The sequence below is a fragment of the Drosophila navojoa genome, chromosome X, assembly GCF_054131105.1.
Source record: "Drosophila navojoa isolate 15081-1374.11 chromosome X, UAZ_NAV_1.0, whole genome shotgun sequence".
Taxonomy (NCBI): Eukaryota; Metazoa; Arthropoda; class Insecta; order Diptera; family Drosophilidae; genus Drosophila; species Drosophila navojoa.
In genome coordinates this window covers 30,495,110-30,511,067 of record NC_142895.1, presented here as the reverse complement: position 1 = coordinate 30,511,067, position 15,958 = coordinate 30,495,110, and the positions used below count along the sequence as shown (strand labels likewise).

Below are 15,958 nucleotides of genomic sequence, written 5' to 3'. Positions count from 1 at the left end.
AGCAGCAGTTCGCGAAGCAGTTGCCCAAGATGATGCGCATGCACAATGGAATTGCATTTGCAAACATCTGGCCCATTTGGCGAGCAGTGCTGTATGAGAATTGCTAACGGTCTTTTATAGGCCAGGCGCTCAACGGGAAATCGCTTTGTGCGGCTGCAACTGGAGCTGCCGCTGCTGCTGTTGACAGGCTGTCCCTGATTAAGGACTTATTTAAAGGCTCTGGCAACAAATTGTAGAGCGACGAAAATCAAAAGCAAAATTTAATTTCAACAAAAATTGAAAGACTGATAATAATGAGACTACAGCCAGGGCAAACAAATTGAAATGCACACACACACACGCACACGAGCGCAGCCAAGACAAAAGATGAGCAGCAAGACGGACCACCAGACAGACAGAAAGCAACAAATTTTGGCTTGGAATTTGCATTTAGATATATTTCAAGCTAACAGCAAGCAGGACAGGCAGTCATAGATTGGAGAGTGGAGAAAGGAGAGTGGAGATTGGAGAGAGAAGCTGGGGCAGACATATTTTTGGGAGAGTGAATGAGCTCTGTCTGCTGATGCCTCTGCTGGCACTTTCGCTTCTGTTTCTGCCTTTGGCTCCCCCATTCGTTCGTTTGTCTGCCTCGCTGGCATTGCAATTAAATGAACGCACAAAAGTATGCAATGCAAATGGCAAATACTGCAAACAAAATGGCGCACAGCGAGACGTGCAGAAATTAAGCACAGCAACAAGAGAGCAACATACAGAGACTGAGATAGAGAGTTGTAGAGAGGAAGAGAGACAGACAGACAGACAGAAGACCTGTTCAGTGGCCAAGTTGAAGGCATTGCATCTATGTGCCACGAGTCAAAGTTGCAGCACATAGAAAATCCTTGCTACCACGTACGAGCCCACCTGTGTGTGTGTGTGTGTTTGTGTGTGTCAAGCCATGTCTTGCCTGTTTTGTCTCTGCCAATTGCTAGCTGCAATCGCATTTGAAAGTGATAATTTTCTTGCATACAAATCATTTGTGTATGTGAGCTCATGTGGGTGCGTCAATGTGTGTGTGTAACTACTGTAAAAGAGTAGTCAAAGCACACACGCACACATAGAAACATTGCGCACTTTTCACACACAAGCAAATGTAAATATGTTACTCACACATACATATGTAAATGCCAGTATTCAGTGAATGCAATGGCAATTTCAATAGAAACTCCTGAAATTATGGGGCTAAAGAGAAAAAAGATAAGGCCGATGCTAAGAGTGAGCCATTCACAACCGAGTACGATCGACTCGGAACTGAAGATATTTTGTGTTAAACTTGCTAAGCACACATATGAGCACATTTTTCAGGCCCTGAACATATCAAAAATGGAAAATCTGGGTATAATGGCTTTGTGAAAATCTCGGGCAGAAGAAAGCATCGCCGACCCTATAAAGTATACATATATTGTAGCATACATGTATTGTATAAGATTTGAGGGACCACCACTACGATAGCTAGCCATATCGATGGCTAAGGAGGTCGACAATTGACGTACCATAATGAGCTGAATTGAAACTAAGAGAGTTAAGTTTGATTTTAAGAAGACAAGACGTGTGGAAATAAAGCTTAGAAACAAAAGCCTCTTACACTATGTTCTTGATAACAACGAGCTGAGTCGATTTAGCCCAGTCCGTCTGTCTGTTGGATTACGGAAAGAACGAAATTTCCTTCATGCAGAGCGAGGAGGAGAGAGATGAAAAGAATAAGTCAGTCAAACTGTTCAACATTTTTCAAGATATGCAATTAAATTTTGAATGCACAAACAAAATTTGCAAGGTGCAAAAATAAAAAAAAAAAAAAAAAAAAAAAAAAAAAAAAACAAGTATAGTATGAATACCTACATACAATATGCCACGAAAATGGGTCTTCCAGATAGACAATGACCCCAAACACACCAGAAAGAAAACGAAGGCTACAAGAGAATTCAATCGACTGGCCTACGTAGTTACCGGACCTAAATCTAATCGAAAATTTCTGGGCGGATGTCAGAAAAATAGCTTCTCAATCTAATACAAGTAATGCAAAGCAGTATTGGGAAGTCCGGGTATAATGTTTTTGTGAAAAAGTATGTAACAGGCAGAAGAAATCATCACAGACCCCATAAAGTATATATATTCTTGATCAGCACGACGAGCTGAGTCGATATAGCCCTGTCCGTCCGTCCGTCTGTCCGTCTGTCCGTATGAACGCCGAGATCTCTGAAGATATATGAGCTAGAGAGCTGAAATTTTGTGTGCATACTCGTGTATACCATACGCAGTATCCGATAACTCGAGATATCGAGAATAATCGAAAAATTGAGTTTGTTTTTTGAGCCTCATTGGAATACTATTATACTTGGGGACTTCAGATTTACTGTGTATATACATATGATGAATACAAACATTTTGTGATCAACAGATTTTGGATACCACATTTTTTGGCTATTTTGAACATGAACATTTTTGTTTGCTGCAATAATGAATTACTTTCCGCTTATATTAAAGCAAAAAGTAAATCAATACATGTAGCTAGAAAAACTTCTTAAACTTTGCATTTGCAAGTGGTGCTATTTTACTTTTCGCAACTGTATTAATTTTTATTTATTTATTTCTTAAAGCTATTGACAAAAACGAGAGTCAAATTAAATTTAAAAAAGAAAAAGCCTAAACAAAGTACAGGAGATAATATCAATAGTAACACCGACCCGATGGGGGTATTTTATTTGCCAGTCCGGCCAGCTATGCCCACGTCTCACAGCCAAATATGGTCAGTGAAACTAATGATGCTATAAAAAGAAGCGTTAGTAGGAAAACTTAGAAAAAAATATTAAATGTAAAATAATAAATATTTCTTAAAAATAAATAATAAAAACAAATATATTAAAAAAAAAAAAAAAAAAAAAAAAAATGTGATAAATAAGAATTAGTACAGAAAAAGAAAAAGTAAGGTTTTAAAAGAAATTGCAAGAAAAGTTAATAATAAAAAAAATAAATAAATAAATAAGAAATAGTAAAAAGAAAAGAGTAAAGGAAGAGCACAGAATAGAATATAGGATAGAATTGAGAAATCACTACATAACATTGACAACGAAAATGTATACCAATGCTTATGCCTGGGCATTGTGAGTGATTTCCCTAAGATGAGCTAATAGCAAACTTTTTAATTTAGGAAGAGAGAGCTCTAAGGAAAAAACGTGATAATATTTATTAAAATTAACACTAAGAACATGAAACGCACTGTGCAAAGAATAATCCCTAGTGCACACCGGTAAATGAAGCGGACGATAGTGTCTAGTTGTTCGGGATGGAACCGAAAAGTTTAGACGACCCAACAAAGGGGACGAATCAATATCACCACTAATCAATTTATGCAGAAAAACAATTCCTAAAATTGTTCTGCGATTGGTTAGCGATGGAAGATCAATAAGCTGGAGCCTACTATGATAAGACGGTAATCGTAAATTACTGTCCCATCGAAGATCCCTTAAGGCAAAGAGAAGAAACTGTTTTTGGACCGATTCAATGCGATCCTGATGCAGTTTATGCTGCGGAGACCAAACAACAGAGCAATACTCTAAGATGGGACGCACAAGCGACGTAAATAAGCGCTTGGTGATAAAAGGATCTTTAAATTCCTTGGACCAACGTTTAATAAAGCCAAGCACACTTTTGGCTTCATTAATGATGGTAGAAATATGAAGATTAAAATTTAGTTTACAATCGAAAGAAACACCAAGATCTTTGACTGGACTAAGGAAATATTGGTAATTTTATAATCAACAATTAGAGGAACGGTACGACTGAAAGTCATTGTCATACACTTTGAGCAATTTAAGTCAAGCTGGTTTGCCACACACCAAAGTTGAAATGCATTTAGGTCATCTTGAAGGTGATGATGTCCAGTTGCACTGGAGTATGGAAGGCAAAGTTTAACATCATAAATATAGTAGAATACGAGATACAACTAGGAAGGTCATTTATAAAAAGGGAAAAGAGTAATGGTCCCAAATGGCTACCCTGAGGTACACCAGACGAAACAAAGATAACTTTAGACATAGCTGTTCTGAGCAGGACTCTTTGGGTTCTACCAATTAAATAGGATGAAATCCAAGATACAAGTCTAGGCGAAAATCCTAAGCGTTCAAGCTTAAGAAGTAGTATGTGATGATGTACTGAGTCAAATGCTTTACTGAAGTCAGTATAAATAACATCCGTTTGCATTTTTTTAGAAAAACCATCATTAACAAGCGAAGTGAATTCAAGTAAATTAGTGGACGTTGATCGATTTTGAACAAAACCATGTTGAGATGGTTAAATAATCGATTTGCAAAAATGCTGCAAGGCCGATGTTATAATTTTCTCAAATAACTTCGGAATGACAGATAATTTCGCAATGCCTCTATAGTTGGAAATATCAGATCTTCCACCTTTTTTGTATAACGGAATGATGAAAGATTATTTCCATATTGAAGGGAACACAGCAGTATCCAAGGACAAGTTAAACAATTTTAGTAATTGTGACTGAAGAGAAACACTGCACTCTTTAATCACACAACTAGGAATATTATCGGCACCGGGAGAGAAAGATGATTTCAACGTCCTAATGGCCGCAGCCAGAGAAGCTGCAGTAACTTTGGGAATATTTATAGACCCATATTCAGAAAGAGGATATGGATATGAGTTGTTGTAGAGATTAGCAGAAGAATAAGTTGATTGAAAAAAATCAGCAAATAGATCAGAGGAATCCTGGTCATTGCAAGTTTTTTCACCACCAAGGGCAAATGAGGACGGCAAACCAGATGTCAAGGGACAAATACTAAAGTTTCAATCCGTTTTATTTCAAAGGTAATGCAGAAGATCATCGATCAAATTCGAATAATATTATGATGCTTAACAGAAAGCTGGGTCATTTGCAATATTTTGCAATTATCACTAGAAATAATTTCTCACAGTGTATATGTGTACATATGTATGACTTTTTATGAGCCGAGCAAATCAGGTCAAACACACAAGCAGACGAACTGCGAACTGCGATGAGTAAACGATAAATGAGAAACGCAGCAGGGGTTTAGCTTAGTGAAGGTGACAGGAGGTGGGGGGCAAATGAGCCCGGTATGCTCCACCAACTCTTACCCCGATGCGCCGCCTGCAACAACGTCAAACCAAAGCCAAACCAATTGGGTCATAATTGCTTTACGGCCGCCGAACGCAAATGAGTCGTAAGAGGAGCAGCAGCAGCAGCTGAGGTCGAGAGTAACTGCTACCGATACCCGTTACCTATTACCCGTTACCCCGTTACATGTTATTCGTTACCCGGCACTCTGTAGTTGGGCGCTGCAAACGGTTAAACGTAACTTAAGCTTCAAACGATTTGTGGATGCAAGGGTCACTTTTCTGTGGACCCGCAGAGGACAGCAGAGCTATTGCATTCCATAAATGCACATACATACACATATAAAATCGTGCGTCTGTGCGCTTATGGGGTCACGTGCCTAGTAATGCAAATTTCAATAGTGGTCTCCTGTTGACTACCACAAGCCCCAAACCAGTTGCATGTCTCTCCAGACGTAATAAGGGCACGCGACTACGGCTACTTTGTACACGTACATATGTCATCGAATATCAGACATGCTTGAATTCCTCAACTGATTGGCAATAGATACTTATACATATCAAAGCTTTAATAATTATATTCATATTCAATTTAATAGTTCAATAATTACATTCATTTCATTAGTATTAGATTTGCCAAATAGAGAATAGACTAGTAGAGAGTTAAACTAGTAGATTAGGTATAAATATGTGAATATGTAAATATATGGATTGATCTCGTTGGAGTTCAAACCATCCGGGTATTTATAGTTATAGTTCAAAGATTTGCTTATTGTTTTGTACAAGACAGATTGCATATATATATATATATATATATATATATATATATATATATATATATATATATATATATATATATATATATATATATATATATATATATATATATATATATATATATATATATATATGTTACTAAATGTTTTCATCAGTCTTTTAAGTGTCCATTCCGTTCCGAAATGAAACAAAATAAACACAGAGTAAATATTAACGGTAGCACGAGCTATAAGCTTATGAGCATATTGACACTTAGTTTTAGGCCAAGACCCGGTCCGGTAAGTCTTGAACGTAGAGCAGTGGACGTCTTCTCCTAGTAACTAGTTTATAATTGATGGCAATCCGTCCTCTGGAGGTATATCTTTGCCACCTATTGGGTATTTTTATACCCTGAACCCATTGAAAATGGGAAATCAGTGTAAAATGGTTTTGTTGAAATGTATGTAACAGGCAGAAGGAGGCGTGGCAGACCCCACAAAGTATATATATTCTTGATCAGGGCGACGAGCTGAGTCGATTTAGCCCTGTCCGTCTGTCTGTCCGTCCGTCCGTCTACCCGTATGTTTGAACGCGTCGATTTCAGAAGATATAAGAGCTAGAGACTTCAACTTTTTTTTTTAAATGACCGTATATACAGCGCGCATATCGAGTTTATCACTAAAAAACAATAACTCATTCCGATACTTTTTTATCGATAAAAATCCTTATCGAAGATCACTTAAAAAATGATATCTCCTACATCTTTCAAGCTAGAGTCTCCAAATTTAAAATGTATTAAGTTGCATTTTATACAATTTCGGTTTTTTGTTAAAATTTACCCCCCCACCCCTAAATCCACCCTCTCACCCTCATCTTTGTAAAAGTCGTATATCAAATACTAGAAACTTGTGCTTCGGTATGCACATACATTTAAACATTATGATTACGTTCTGAAAGTTTCATTACGATCGTACGTCTAGAAATGAAATTATTCAACAAATAAGTTCTCATAATATTTTCCAACACTGCAGCGCAACCCAAACGCACTTGCCTGTATACGCGTGTGTGTGTGTGTGCGCGTGTGTTTGTTTGTATGCGTGTGTTTGTGTGTGTGTGTGTGCTAATTATTATTGAAATATCAGTTGCTTGTAGGGTTCAGGGGATCTCGTAGTCGAGCAGTCTCGACTAGAGCTTTCTTACTTGTTTTTTTTTTTTTTTTTTTCATAGCCATTGAATCCATTGAAACCATTAAAAATGGGAAATCATGATATAATGTTCCCTTGAAAATGTTTGTTATAGGCATATAGTATATATGTACATACATACATTCTTGGTTCATCGGTCTGAGATGATTTAGCTATGTTCGCGAGTCTGCCATCGATACGGCAATATTTGATTATATGCTAAAGTTGTGTAACATGTTCGTAGAATGATTCCAACTCTTTATTCTTCCCTCTTTCTTTTTCACAACTGGAGCCACCCTTGTATGGTCTACCACTTTCTCAAAAAGTATATAAGCTTGAGCAATGTTTGTCTAGCCATCAAATAAAATAATATAAGGTTTTCAGAACTAGTTGAGCTATATCAATTAATAGAAACCTTCTCGTATCTATTACATCGAATATAAATATATGTGGAGTCAGTTATGCCACTGCCCACTGCATTGCTTTGTCAGTTCTGTTTTGTTTCTTTTTTTTTTTGGTGCATTCGCTCAGCTCAAATTTTAGCGCCGGAGGCCTGTCACCTAACCAATTTGGATTCCGGATGGCCCGGTCAACAACGGATGCGCTAAACAAAGTTGTTGGTCTGGCCACCTCCGCCATCCATGGCACAAGATGGAAGCATGGGACGAAGCAATACTGCATTATTGCGACCCTGGACGTAAAGAATGCCTTCAATACAGCTAGTTGGGATATGATACTGAATGCGCTGTCACAATATAATATCCCTAAATATCTTAAAGAAACAGTAAAGAGTTACTTCAGAGGAAGAACACTGGTATACAATACGAGTGAGGGTCCCCAAACTCATACAGTGTCAGCTGGAGTACCCCAAGGCTCAGTGCTGGGGCCTCTCCTATGGAATATCATGTACGACGGCGTACTGCGCTTGGAACTACCAACAGGTGCGCACACCATCGGCGCCCATATGGGCAAGAGCGATGGCAACGCCGAGCTACAGCCGGGGCATTTGCGCGGTCTACAGACTGAGCGCAATCAGAGTCAGCTGCGCTTTCAGGACTATCTCCGATGACGCGGCGCTCGTCATAGCTGGTATGGTACCACTGGAGTACTTGGTCGCCGAAGCCGTGGAGCGGCGCCTGTGCGACCCAACGCTATCAGGGCGAACAGCATTGCACGATGGCAAAGAAAGTGGAATAGCTCAGCTAAAGGGCGGTGGACACACAAGCTCATCCCGGAGCTTGAACCATGGGTCAACCGCAAGCACGGCGAGGTAAACTTCTACCTTACGCAGATCCTCTCGGGACATGGATGCTTTCGGAGCTATTTGAAGCGCTTTGGCCACGAGGAATCTGACGAGTGCCCCTGGTGCGAGCGAGGGCGCGTGGAAGACGCCAACCACATTCTTTTCGAATGTGGACGGTTCCTGGAGGAGAGGCGTCGTCTGGAAGAGGCAGTGGGCCGCTCCATCAGAGCGGACAACATTGTCAACACCATGCTGGAATCGGAGGAAGCTTAGGAACTAACAAGCACCTTCGCGGCCACAGTGATGATGGAGCTCCGCAGAGTCGAGCGAATGAGAAGTCGAGCTGTCACAGGCTAAGGTAGCGCACAGTGCTTGCGAAGCAATGCTTTACGGCCGTCCCGCAAGCACCGCGCACTATCCTAGCCACCACGCAACTTGCACCTGTATAATTATAAAAACTGTTAATAAACGAATATAAAAAAAATAAAATAAAAACAAGTAAGAAAGCTCTAGTCGAGACTGCTCGACTACGAGATCCCCTGAACCCTACAAGCAACTGATATTTCAATAATAGTTAGCACACACACACGCATACGCACACACACGCATACAAACAAATACACGCACACACACGCATACAAACAAACACACGCATATACACACACTCACATATACAGGCGATTGCGCTTGGGTTGCGCTGCAGTGTTGGCAATATAATGAGAACTTATTTGAACGTAATCATAATGTTAAAATGTATGTGTATACCGAAGCACAAGTCTCTAGTATTTGATATACGACTTTTACAAAGATGAGGGTGAGGGGTTGAATTTAGGGGTGGGGGGTAAATTTTAACAAAAACCGAATTTGTCTAAAATGTATCTTAATATACATTTTAAATTTGGAGACTCTTGCTTGAAAGATGAAGGAGATATAATTTTTTAAGTGATCTTCGATAAGGTTTTTTATCGATAAAAAAGTATCGGAATGAGTTATCGTTTTTTAGTGATAAACTCGATATGCGCGTGATATATACGGACATTTAAAAAAAAAAGTTGAAGTCTCTAGCTCTTATATCATCTGAAATCGACGCGTTCATACATACGGACGGACGGACGGACGGACGGACAGACAGACGGACAGGGCCAAATCGACTCAGCTTGTCGCCCTGATCAAGAATATATATACTTTGTGGGGTCTGCCACGCCTCCTTCTGCCTGTTACATACTTTTAACAAAACCATTATACCCTGATTTCCCATTTTCAATGGGTTCAGGGTAAAAAACACACAAACACACACACACACACACACACACACACACACACACACACACACACACACACACACACACACACACACACACACACACACACACACACACACACACACACACACACACACACACACACACACACACACACTCACACACCATCTCACACATTTACATGTGTATGTGAGTGCCACTAGAGTGCAGAGCCAGTGAGTCGTTAAGCAGACAAAGCGCGAGGCCTATTACGGCGCATAAAGCACGGCAGTTGGGGCCCTCGTTGTTAATGAGCCCCGAGAGACGCCAACAACATGTTAATCCCAGTTAGGAAATGCATTTGTATTGCCACCTCGGAGCCACTGGGGCAGTTAGCATTTGATTCGCGGGGCTTTGCTTAATTTCTGCGTTTTAATTGCCTCCACGCGGACCCAAGCACAAAGCCATTGCAGTTTTTCGTTCTTTGCTGGCGCTCATAAATCACGACACTGACGAGGCGTCAAAGGCAGCCAGACAATTGGACGCCAGAGTCAGAGACAGAGACAGAGACAGAGCCAGAGACAGATAAGTATTAGGCAGAGTCGCAGAGTCACTTCATAACTGAACTGTTCCTAAATCGCATAGATTTTAAATGCCAAGACAAAGTTATGCCACATGCGAGGACAGGAGTCGGAATTAGAGTGGCCAGTGGATAGCGGGACTGGTATTACGATAACAACAATGGAAGGGCGGGTGGCCGGTCATTGGACATCGAACGTTGGATGTCGTCTTGCTGGATCGCTCTTTGGGGAAAAATAAATTACCATAATTTAGGGGTAATTCAGCCAGCAACAGCAGCAAAAACTCGCAACTGCGGCAACGTTGACAAAGGCCGAAGTGGGCGCCGCAGCCAGGGCGATGAAACTTCTCCAAGTTAAGTGGACATGAAACATGCACGACCATCCACAAATGATGAGTGTGTACGTGTGTGTGTGTGTGCGTGTGTGTAGGTTTGGTAACTAGTTTGATGTCACATACAAATACCGTATATGTAGATATATATAAATATAAATATATATGTATGTATGTATGTATGTTTGTGTATGTGTGTAGATATATAAATATAAGTCTATATGAATGTTTGTGTGTGTGGCAGAGCATATGGAAACTAATGCAACTTACTTAATACACTACAAATATATAAATCTATATGTATATATGTTTTTATTGTAATTCGAAGTTTATAAAAATTTAGCATAAAGTCAAAGGGTTACAAATTAAGAGACCATGCAAGAAGAGAGAGAAGAAGAGACAAGGGAGAAGGAACAACGCAAAAGAAAGAGATTAAAGCATAAGGAAAATAAACAAAGACTAAGCAGAGAATAATTGAAAAAAAAGTTACAAGAAAGAAAGACAAAGATAAAGCAAAGGAACGAAAAAGAGACAGTGAAGAATAAAAAAAAAAATATGTGTATATAGGTATATGTATACATAGATTAAAAGATAATGATAATTGATAATGAGGAACAAAATAGAAAAATTTAATAATAATAATAATATTATACGAAATTAGGAAGAAGAGATAAAGAGGAATAGAAAAACGAAAAAATAACACACAATTCATCAAATTAATTTATAATTTAATTTAATTATGTGCTAATTTATGGTAGGTTTTACATATTATATTAGTTTTCATGTTCATTTAATAATAAACTATGTCATAATTTAATAATAAATTGTCTTTATACTTCTTCAGAGATCCACTATGTATTGATATATTTCGTCAATCATAAGAAATTCGTTCTGTTTTCTCGCTCCAAAACTCAATAGAACGAATAGTTGAAGTAGGAAATAGGACAGAAGAGGCAAACGACCACAGAGAGAATGCCGTTTGGAATCGTCTTAACTGTTTGCACACTGAATCATTCGAATCAATCATATTTATTAGAGAGTATATTAGAAACATAACGTATATTCATATTCCTTACTCTTGCACTTGTTAAAGTTTTCGATTCCGCTTGAATCATGTTCAGGGAGTGCATACCCCCCTTTGGGCAGCTACTGCAGTTACTGGGTATCTGCACAGTCATCGGCTCATTTGATATGCTTTTTTCATTGGAGCTCCCATTGCTTTTGGGGTCTGTTGGGCTCCGTTGGGGTGTGTGTATTTATACACATATATATAAATACACACATGTATATATACATATATGTATGTATATGCGTGCTTAGCAAAGCTTTTGATAAACTGCTTTACTCAAGTTGAAAGTTAGCCCGTGACTGGTCACTGTTAGCTGCTAGCTGTTTGACGGCCACAATTGAGCAAGAGCTTTGGCCACGTTTAACTGACTCGAATTCAGAGCCATGTACAAGGCTAATATAGTTCAATAGCCAATGCGACGCCTGCGAAATGTGCGCACAGCTCATTTGATGCACATTATCGTGTTTTTCGTCTGTTTTTTCCTATTTGCTTTCATTCTTGAATGTCTGCCAAAAAGTGAGCTTGAAAAAATACTCGAAAATGAAAACATTTACAAAGCACAGACAGGCGGGGTCTGACCTCGTACCTATATCCAGCTCGAATAGGAGGAGACATAAAATATGTATATGTATATATATATATATATGTATATATATGTACAAGTATATAGAGTCATGATGTTTTGAGCTGCGGCATTGGCGCCCTGCAAATTGTTAGCTATGAATCGAATGAATTGAATCGAGATGAAGATTGAGCCAAATGTATGGATCCGAGTACCTACCACCCCAACTTCTACCCTGACTCTGCCCATAGCCCCACCACTCCCCGCACCCTCCACCAATACTCGAAATGTGACTATGGGTCGTTGGCTAGCGCCCGATGATGATGGTAATGAAGATAATAATGACGCTAACAAAGAATTTTATTGTGAATGAAATTGAATTCAATTGTGGAAAATCGAATGCGACGTCAGCGCCGACTGCGACGTCAGCAGAGGCATTGGCAGAGGGCGGGACAGACACAAAGCAGAGGTAGAGGCAGAGGCAGCGGCACTGGCAGCTGCAAAGGCAGAGGCAGAGGCGGCATCGCTAGCGAAGCGCAATAATTGCGCAACTTATCAACGTCAATTGGTCTGGTTGCTGGGCCACCCGAGCATAAGCCCCGCCCACTTTGGCAAAAATGCCTCCGAAAAGCAGAAGACGTCTATGGTAAATGTTATGAGACGTTCAGTTAAATGGCATTTTAACATAAATAAATATGTATGCTATGCTCCTCCATATACATATATGTATGTATGTACCTACTAGCATAAATATATACAAAATGATAAATAGTGTTGTTATAAAATTACATAAATTGCTACAATAGATTGCTGTACTTATAGTTTAATAAATGTGTACTTCAACAAATAATACATTTTATTGTGGAAAAAAAATTAAATAAAATAAAAATAAAACAAGTAAGAAAGCTCTAGTCGAGACTGCTCGACTACGAGATCCCCTGAACCCTACAAGCAACTGATATTTCAATAATAGTTAGCACACACACACGCACACGCACACACACACACACGCATACAAACAAACACACGCACACACATACACATACAAACAAACACACGCGTACACACACACTCACATATACAGGCGATTGCGCTTGGGTTGCGCTGCAGTGTTGGCAATATTATGAGAACTTATTTGTTGAATAATTTCATTTCTAGACGTACGATCGTAATGAAACTTTCAGAACGTAATCATAATGTTAAAATGTATGTGTATACCGAAGCACAAGTCTCTAGTATTTGATATACGACTTTTACAAAGTTGAGGGTGAGGGGGTGGATTTAGGGGTGGGGGGGTAAATTTTAACAAAAACCGAAATTGTATAAAATTCATCTTAATATACATTTTAAATTTGGAGACTCTAGCCTGAAAGATGTAGGAGATAAAATTTTTTAACTGATCTTCGATAAGGTTTTTTATCGATAAAAAAAGTATCGGGATGAGTTATCGTTTTTTAGTGATAAACTCGATATGCGCGCGATATATACGGACATTTTAAAAAAAAGTTTAAGTTTCTAGCTCTTATATCTTCTGAGATCGACGCGTTTATACATACGGACAGACCGACGGACGGACGGACGGACGGACGGACGGACGGACGGACAGACAGACGGACATTGCCAAATCGACTCAACTCTTCGCCCTGATCAAGAATATATATACTTTGTGGGGTCTGCCACACCTCCTTCTGCCTGTTACATACATTTCAACAAAACCATTATACCCTGATTTCCCATTTTCAATGGGTTCAGGGTATAACAAGTAAGAAAGCTCTAGTCGAGACAGCTCGACTACGAGATCCCCTGAACCCTACAAGCAACTGATATTTCAATAATAATTAGTAAACACACACGCACACACACACACACACACGCATACAAACAAACACACGCACACACACGCATACAAACAAACACACGCATATACACACACTCACATATACAGGCGATTGCGCTTGGGTTGCGCTGCAGTGTTGGCAATATAATGACAACTTATTTGTTGAATAATTTAATTTCTAGACGTACGATCGTAATGAAACTTTCAGAACGTAATCATAATGTTAAAATGTATGTGTATACCGAATCACGAGTCTCTAGTATTTGATATAAGACTTTTACAAAGATTAGGGTGAGGGGGTGGATTTAGGGGTGGGGGGTAAATTTTAACAAAAACCGAAATTGTATAAAATACATCTTTATATACATTTTAAATTTGGAGACTCTAGCTTGAAAGATGTAGGAGATATAATTTTTTAAGTGATCTTCGATAAGGTTTTTTATCGATAAAAAAGTATCGGAATGAGTTATCGTTTTTTAGTGATAAACTCGATATGCGCGTGATATATACGGACATTTTAAAAAAAAGTTGAAGTCTCTAGCTCTTATATCTTCTGAAATCGACGCGTTCATACATACGGACGGACGGACGGACGGACGGACAGACAGACGGACAGGGCCAAATCGACTCAGCTTGTCCCCCTGATCAAGAATATATATACTTTGTGGGGTCTGCCACGCCTCCTTCTGCCTGTTACATACTTTTAACAAAACCATTATACCCTGATTTCCCATTTTCAATGGGTTCAGGGTATAATCAGGAATAGAAAAAAATATATGTAAATACAGCAAAAATTAACGATGGCCCATGGGGGGATCGAACCCGCGACCTTCGCGTTATTAGCACGACGCTCTAACCAGCTGAGCTAATGGGCCGATATTGTTGATGAGTGAAAATAGCTCAACTAGAAATAGACCACGTTCAATCTATAAATAGCCCAGAACATTCAGTTTGACGGGCACTGAGCAGGCATGATCGCAACGAAAGCAAAAGCTCTTATCATAGAGAGAACAAAAGTGCAAAAGCTTTGTTAGCTTTTTGCTAATTAACGCTGTCTCAAGCTAACGATGCCCACCGGAAGAACCATAACGAAAGTGTGTTTGTCACAAAAAATATTCTTGCGGCTGCTACTCTTGTTCTCGTCTTTGTTGTTGTTGTTGTTGTAGCTGTAACGGCAACAACAATGGAAATGACACAATGAATGCTTAAAAGTCAGACTGCGGAGGTAGAGCAAGAAGAGAACTGCCGTACATACGACTTTACAATTCATTTTGCACATTTCCTTGACATTCTCATTTGAGCAGCAAAGTTATTTTTTTTAAGGTTTTTATATTTCATTGTGTCCACAAAGCCTGCATATGCATATGCGACGTGTCTTTCCATTGTGTTGCGTCAGTGCGACTATGTATGTATGTGTGAGTGTGTGAGTGCGCACATACCTACATACATACATAAGAGTAGGTACCTGCTCATCTCTATTTTAGTGTGCCGGTCGCAGAGCTGGGGCATATCTGTTCATTAGAGCGTCGCTTAATTAGCGCAGCGCTTTGTTTTGCACACACTTCCACTTCTACTTCCTCTTCCACTTCTACTTGCTATGCCCTATTCCCCAATCTACGTTTACTGCTCCCCACGCTTATTCACATTGCCGTTTATGCTAGTGCCATTGGCCCCGGCCACGTCAGCGGCGTTACGTCATCGAAGCGTAGCGGGATTAGAGCTTCTAGCGCCAGACAATACATAAGACCGTGTTGCCTAATGGATAAGGCGTCGGACTTCTGATCCGAAGATTGCAGGTTCGAGTCCTGTCACGGTCGACTAAGGAAATTAAGTTCTTTTTATTGCTCCTCACATTCAATTGTCTTTCGTTATATCAGCATCATTACTCAACTTTAATGTTGCCTCATTTTTTGTACGCGCTTTCTTCTGATAGCAACAATTAATGTTGATGTGAACGACTCGATTTGTTTGCGTCGCCTTTTTTGCACCTGTTTGCGTTCACATTTATTTTGTCCCTTTTCTTTCGG

General features: G+C 39.5%; 2 non-coding genes across 2 annotated transcripts; one reads left to right on the top strand and one right to left on the bottom strand.

Moving 5' to 3' along the window:
* Positions 1 to 14,732: 14,732 nt before the first annotated feature.
* TRNAI-AAU (transfer RNA isoleucine (anticodon AAU)) lies at positions 14,733 to 14,806 on the bottom strand. Its single transcript has one exon. It is a non-coding gene; the product is annotated as a tRNA-Ile (tRNA).
* An 869-nt stretch (positions 14,807 to 15,675) lies between these two features.
* On the top strand, positions 15,676 to 15,748 carry TRNAR-UCU (transfer RNA arginine (anticodon UCU)). The gene has a single exon. It is a non-coding gene; the product is annotated as a tRNA-Arg (tRNA).
* The last annotated feature ends 210 nt before the right edge of the window (positions 15,749 to 15,958 follow it).